The sequence below is a fragment of the Hypanus sabinus genome, chromosome 24 (assembly GCF_030144855.1).
Source record: "Hypanus sabinus isolate sHypSab1 chromosome 24, sHypSab1.hap1, whole genome shotgun sequence".
Taxonomy (NCBI): Eukaryota; Metazoa; Chordata; class Chondrichthyes; order Myliobatiformes; family Dasyatidae; genus Hypanus; species Hypanus sabinus.
In genome coordinates, this window is record NC_082729.1 from 6,174,598 (window position 1) to 6,180,597 (window position 6,000).

Here is a 6,000-nt window from a genome sequence, read left to right on the forward strand (position 1 = left end):
GGACTGGGTTCAGAGGAGAGGGCCTGGGAGCATACCATGTCTCTAACTACTGCTCGAAGGCTTCAGAGTTGATGTGTGAAGACGGTGTGTAGTTTAATCATCGATGATTGTCTCGAACGTTTCTCATGCAAGATCCTGTCGGACATGGATAACTTTAAAATACCCCTTGTTTGGTGACATGACAGGTGGTGTGGGAGCTGCATAGCTTTGGTTGTAGCAAGGACTAGGTCTCAAGCTGTGGGCTTGCCTGCTGTCACAGTCCAGGAGAGAGATGCCAGAGGTGATGTAGTATGGCATTATTGCTCAGTTGTGGGGTGGGATGGAGGGGTGGGCTAGCCTTTGCCGTTGGTGCTGCCCTCCAGAGTTCACTCATTGAAATAATAGGCTGGATTGCAATGAGTGTGCATTGCTGGGAATTTGTACAGTTAAATTTTGGGACATGTTACTCAAGGTCTTGGACTATATACGTGATTATTTTTTGCATGACCATGTTGCTTTGCTCACAATTTTGAACGTGCTGTGTATGCTTTGCACCTTGGCCTAAAGGAACGCTGTTTTGTTTGGTTGTAGTAGTCATGTATGGTTGAATGATAATTAAACTTGAATTTGATTTGATTTTGATTTGAAGCAGTGAAATCTAATAGCTGGAAATAAGGAACAACCCAAATCAAGGGGGATGTAACACTCATATAAAAGACTTTAGAGGGGCAAATACCTGACATTTCACCCCAAAATGTTCCATTCCACATCACCTCTCCAGCCATCCGATGGTAGGCCACAGCTTGAATTTGGAAGGGAGAGGGGCAAGGGATTTACTTCAGGGTAAGCACTTTCCTTTTCAGGCAATCCTTTTAGTCAAGTCGCGTTTTTTTGGCACGGGCACACATAAGGTGAAGTTCAAAGAACAACTTATTTGTGCCAGTTTCACGGGCACGTCGACACTGACAGATCTTTCAAATCTCTACAGATGTATAGTGGAGAACATTCTGACTAACTGCATCATTGCCTGGTGCGGAGGCTCCAATGTACAGGAATACAAAAGGCTGTGGAGAGCTGTAGATTCAGCCAGCCCCATCGAAGATACAACTCTCTGTAACACCTTCAAGAAATCGGCATCCAACACATGGGACACTAGCCAATCAGACCATGGCCTTTTCGGGATACAGGAGCCTGAAAACCAACACTCAATGATTCAGGAATAGATTCTTCCCCTCTGCCATCAGATTTCCGAATGGTCCATGAAGCCATGAACACTACCCTTTTTTTTGCACTATTTATGTATGTTGGAATTTATAGTAAATTTATGTCTTTGCCTTGTAATGCTGCTGCAATACAGCTTATTACATGTCATTGGAGTTCGTGATAATCAACCTGATTCGGATTCCCTGTCTTCAGTTGCCAAGACGCAGGTGGGGACCATCAACTGATCAACTTCAATCTTCAAATCCCACATCCGTTTCTAAAGTTAGCTCCGTTAGAATCCGTAGAGTTCATTGGAATAAAAGTGATCAAATCCTTCACTGCTAATTATGGCAACTTGCATGTAAATCGTGCAATTAACGTCCAAGGATTATGGCTGAATCATGCAGAAGGCGCATAAGATTGCCGAAATGCATTGCTTATTTTTGGAATGTTCCCATATCACTCAGGTAATTTGAAAAAGCTGGTTGATGTTTTCTCCATGAGAGTGTGACCATGGAGGCTGGGAAGCTGGGAGACGGGGTGTGCAGGGGAGAGGGGGTTTTGATAGTTGATGTTTTTCTTTCGGCGCATTGGTTCCATGGTTCTGTATTGTTTCCTGATGGTCTGTGGGGAAGGCAAATCCCAGGGTTGTATATTGCACACTGACTTGATAATAAACATATTTTAAATTTTTGGCATCAATAAAGCCTTGAAGTTTGTGGGACGGATGTACAAGTTCAAATCAAATTCAAGTTTACTTATCATTCAACCATACATGAATACAGTCAAATGAAACAGCGTTTCCCTAGGGCCAAGATGCAAAATATACCACAGCACATTCAATATAATGAGCTAAAAAACAGTCATGCAAAAAAAAACACACACACAAATAGCCCAAGTCCCTGAGTGGCATCTTTTGCAAGTTGATGGTACAGTTTCCAGCGGTGCTCAGACGCATGCAATCCAGCCTGTCATTCCACCAATGGGACATTAGGGGTCAGCAATGACAGGAGAGGCTAGTCCCCAACTGAGCACGGATGCCACGCTATACCGCCTCAGGTGTCTCCTCTCCTGGACTGCAGCAGCAGGCAAGCCCCCGGCTTGAGGCCTAGTCCTAGCTACAGCCAAGGCTACATCGTCTGTTGTGCCACCAAACAAGGAAAACAGCCCTGTGGCATCTTACATAGTCAATGTCCAGCAGGGTCTTGCGACTGCAAAAGAAGCGTCCAAGTCAATCCCCTATGGTTACACTGCACACCACCTACGTGCACCAACTCTGTAGTCTCTGATGCCTTCCTGTAGTAGTCAGCACCCAGTCCAGCACCCCCACCAATGAGCAGCTCACTGACGAGGTAGACTAGCAGTACCCAAAGTTCTTGGAGCCTAGCACTATCTTGCGACGGTAAAAAAGATATTTAACAAAGAAAAAGACATCTTTGAACGGACCCAGAGAGGCCACTGCGACTGAACGTTCTGCAGTCTTACCGGAAATTTATTGTCATTCAACCACACACATGTATACTGTAAAACGAAACATCATTCCCCTAGGGCCAAGGGGCAAAGCACAGTATATACAGTGTTGTCACACACAGCACATGCAGTTATGTCCAGAACATCAGATAATATTCGCCCAAGTTCCTGAGTGGCATGGCTTGGAGATGGACAGGTTGGCATAAAGCATGTCAGACAGTATAACGTTACTGTCACTATTTTAATATGACAAGCAGTTGTATAAATATGTGAAACAGCAGCAATAAAAAGTGAAGAAGGATCGGTGCAGGATGAGAGTGTGTCTGCGAGTTGGTGAGTTGCGGGCGAGGGACAAAGCAGTGGTGGCTACCTCAGTAATTATTTTTAAGACGAGGTTGGATAGATTTTTGCATTGAAGGGGAATTAAGGGTTTGGGGGGGAAAGGCAGGTAGGTGGAGATGAGTCCATGGCCAGATCAGCCATGATCTTATTGAATGGTGAAGCAGGCTCAATGGGCCAGATTGCCTACTCCTGCTCCTATTTTTTTCATTCTTATGTTCTGATGACAACAGGGCATTCATTTGGGGTTTACATTTGTTTTGGTAGTATCAGGGTGTTACAGTCCTGGGGGAAGATATCTGAGAAGGCAGCTTCTGACATCATTCCTACTCTCCTCCTTGCCTCTCAGCCCACTCACCCGGACCCACATACCATAAGACTATAAGACGCAGGAGCAGCCTCGGTCATTCGGCCCATTGAGTCTGCTCCTCCATTATTGTCCCTTGCAACCCCATTCTCCTGCTTTCTCCCCAGAACCTTTGACACCTTTACTATTCCTCAACTCTGTTTGAAAGGGACGTCTTTGTATTCTGAGGCTGCGCGCCTTAGGCTCACCCACTACCAGAAACACTACTGTCTGCCAGCACATATTCTACTCAATCCCCTCACCATCTTCCCTCCTTCCTTCTAGACTAGAGGAAGGATTTGTGCTGGTTGGATGGTGCCAGCTAACTACATGACCAAGGGCAACGTCCTGCAGGTGCTTCACAGCACGACTTCTTTCACTTCTTTAACGACTTCTTTTTCTTTCAAATACAATTCTGCTGTTGTTGGAGGTTGTGATCTCCGTTTTGTTGGTTTGTTTTCTGGCCGATTGAGCGATCTGGGGTTTGGCTGCCTCCGAGGGAGGCGTGAGGCCTCAAGACCACAAAGCCTGGAGACTCATGGTTGACTCCATTTCCCGTGAATCTTGCCAATTCACGCGTAAAAGAAGACTGAAATCATTGAGGAGTGAGTGGAAGAACACCGGGCTTTCTGCGCCTTGCAGCCTCTTGATTGCTGATCCTGGAGGAAGGCCCCTGCATTCGGATGGTCTCCCCCTCTCTCAAAGCTGTCGAAGGATGGTGCTGGGGTCCTGTGTCTTGGGCGGGGTTTAATCGGTGCGGTTTGTGGATCAGACACAGTGGTGTTATGATGTGTTTCCGGTTGCTCCTTTTTTTGTTGCTAGTCTGTGGGTTTTCATCGGCGCGTCCACAGATAACGAATGACACAGTGCTAGATCGGACTGAACTGAGCCAAACTGAGTATGCGTGAACTTTTTTGATTACTTTTGTGCGTCGGTGCCTAATATTCTGCATTTTCACTTTTTGCTGTTTGCACGATTTTTTTTGTGCGCATGGGAGGGCAGTCTAATGTTTTTCTTTGAACAGGTTCCAAAGTTTTTCTTTGTTTCGTGGCTGTCTGTGGGGAAGACGAGTCTCAGGGTTGTACACTGTATACGTACTTTGATGATAAGTGTACTTTGAACTTTGCATCCAAAATATCAAAGCGCGGCCTGACCCATTGAGTTCCTCCAGCGCCTCTTGTGTTGCTGTGGCTAGAGAAGTATATAGGATAGTCTTCTTCATCTGCTGTAATATAAATTCAAGATTACGAGAGAAAATGTGAACTCTTGCCACGGCACATGCTGTCTTCACAGCTTTTGTACACACTGACCTATCTTTTTTCTGTTGATCTCACTTGTAACCAAATGCAGCTTGGCTTTGCAAAATAATGATCATCTCTTGAGGGCAGGTTGAGCGAGCTAGAGCTTTTCTCTTTGGAATGAAGGAGGATGAGAGGTGAACAGCTAGAGACGTTTTCCCAGGGTGGAAATAACTGATACGATAAGGCACAATTTTAAGGTGACTGGAGGAAAGTACTGGTTGGGGGGGGGGGGGATGTCAGAGGTAAGTTTTTTTTTATTTAACATGGAGAATGTTTGGTACATGGCATGTCCTGCCAAAGTGGTGGTAGAGGTGGACGCATCAAGGACTTTAAGAGGTTCTTTGACACAGGGATGGCAGAAAAATGGATGACTATGTAGAAGGGAAGGGTTAGATTGATCGCAGAGTACATTAAAAGTTTGGCACAAAGACCAGTACTGTTCTGTGTTCTAAAACCATTTCTCCACTGCCTATCCTATGGGTTTAACCCCTTCTCTGTCCCTTGGGTGCCCTAAGCAAAACGATGTAGCAGGTTTAAGTGCCACTTCCCTGTCAATTCCTTTGTAACCCAAGTTCTCTCAGTTGTCTTGTCCGCTCACTAAACAATTTCTTTCCATTTCTGGCTGTGTATGCAAAAATTTTGCATCTCATGATGGTATCAGCTTGAAATGCTCTTTCAAATTTCTCACATCAGACCTCATCTGTATTTCCTGGTCGTGGTAGACTGATTAATATCTCAGATATCTCTCTTCCCACCATGAATAACAGTACTGCCTTTATCTAAGTCAAAAGTTAAAGTCGAGCTTGTTGCCTTTTGCACAAGTACGTGGATGTACAGTAACAATAGAAAGCATCACAGGCACACAGCATGAAATAAGCAGCATTCACAAGGAATACATAAATGAAGTGTTGCTGTGCACGCTTCTTCAAAAGAAAGAACATAATTCAAACAAACTCCATTTTAGTGTAAAGTGATTGAAGCAATCTTAGTGTTGCTCATGTCTGGTGATAGGGGTTTTGCTGGCTGGGTGAAGGGCAGTAGCAGTCCCTGGTTCTGGTGGTGTGGAACTTCAGCTCTCTGTACCTCCTGCCTGATGGTAGCTGTGAGAACATGGAATGGCCCAGATGGTGGGGGTCATTCTCTGTAGAGACTGTTGTGTGTGAAAATCCCAGGAGGTCGGCAGTTTCTGAGATACACAAACCATCCCATCTGGCACCAATACATCATTCTATGGTCAAAGTCACTTAGATCACATTCTTCCACATTCGGATGTTTGGTCTGAACCTCTTGACCATGTCTGCTTGCTTTTATGCATTGCTTTCTGAGATGCTCTTCTGCACTCCACTGTTGTAAAGCATGGTT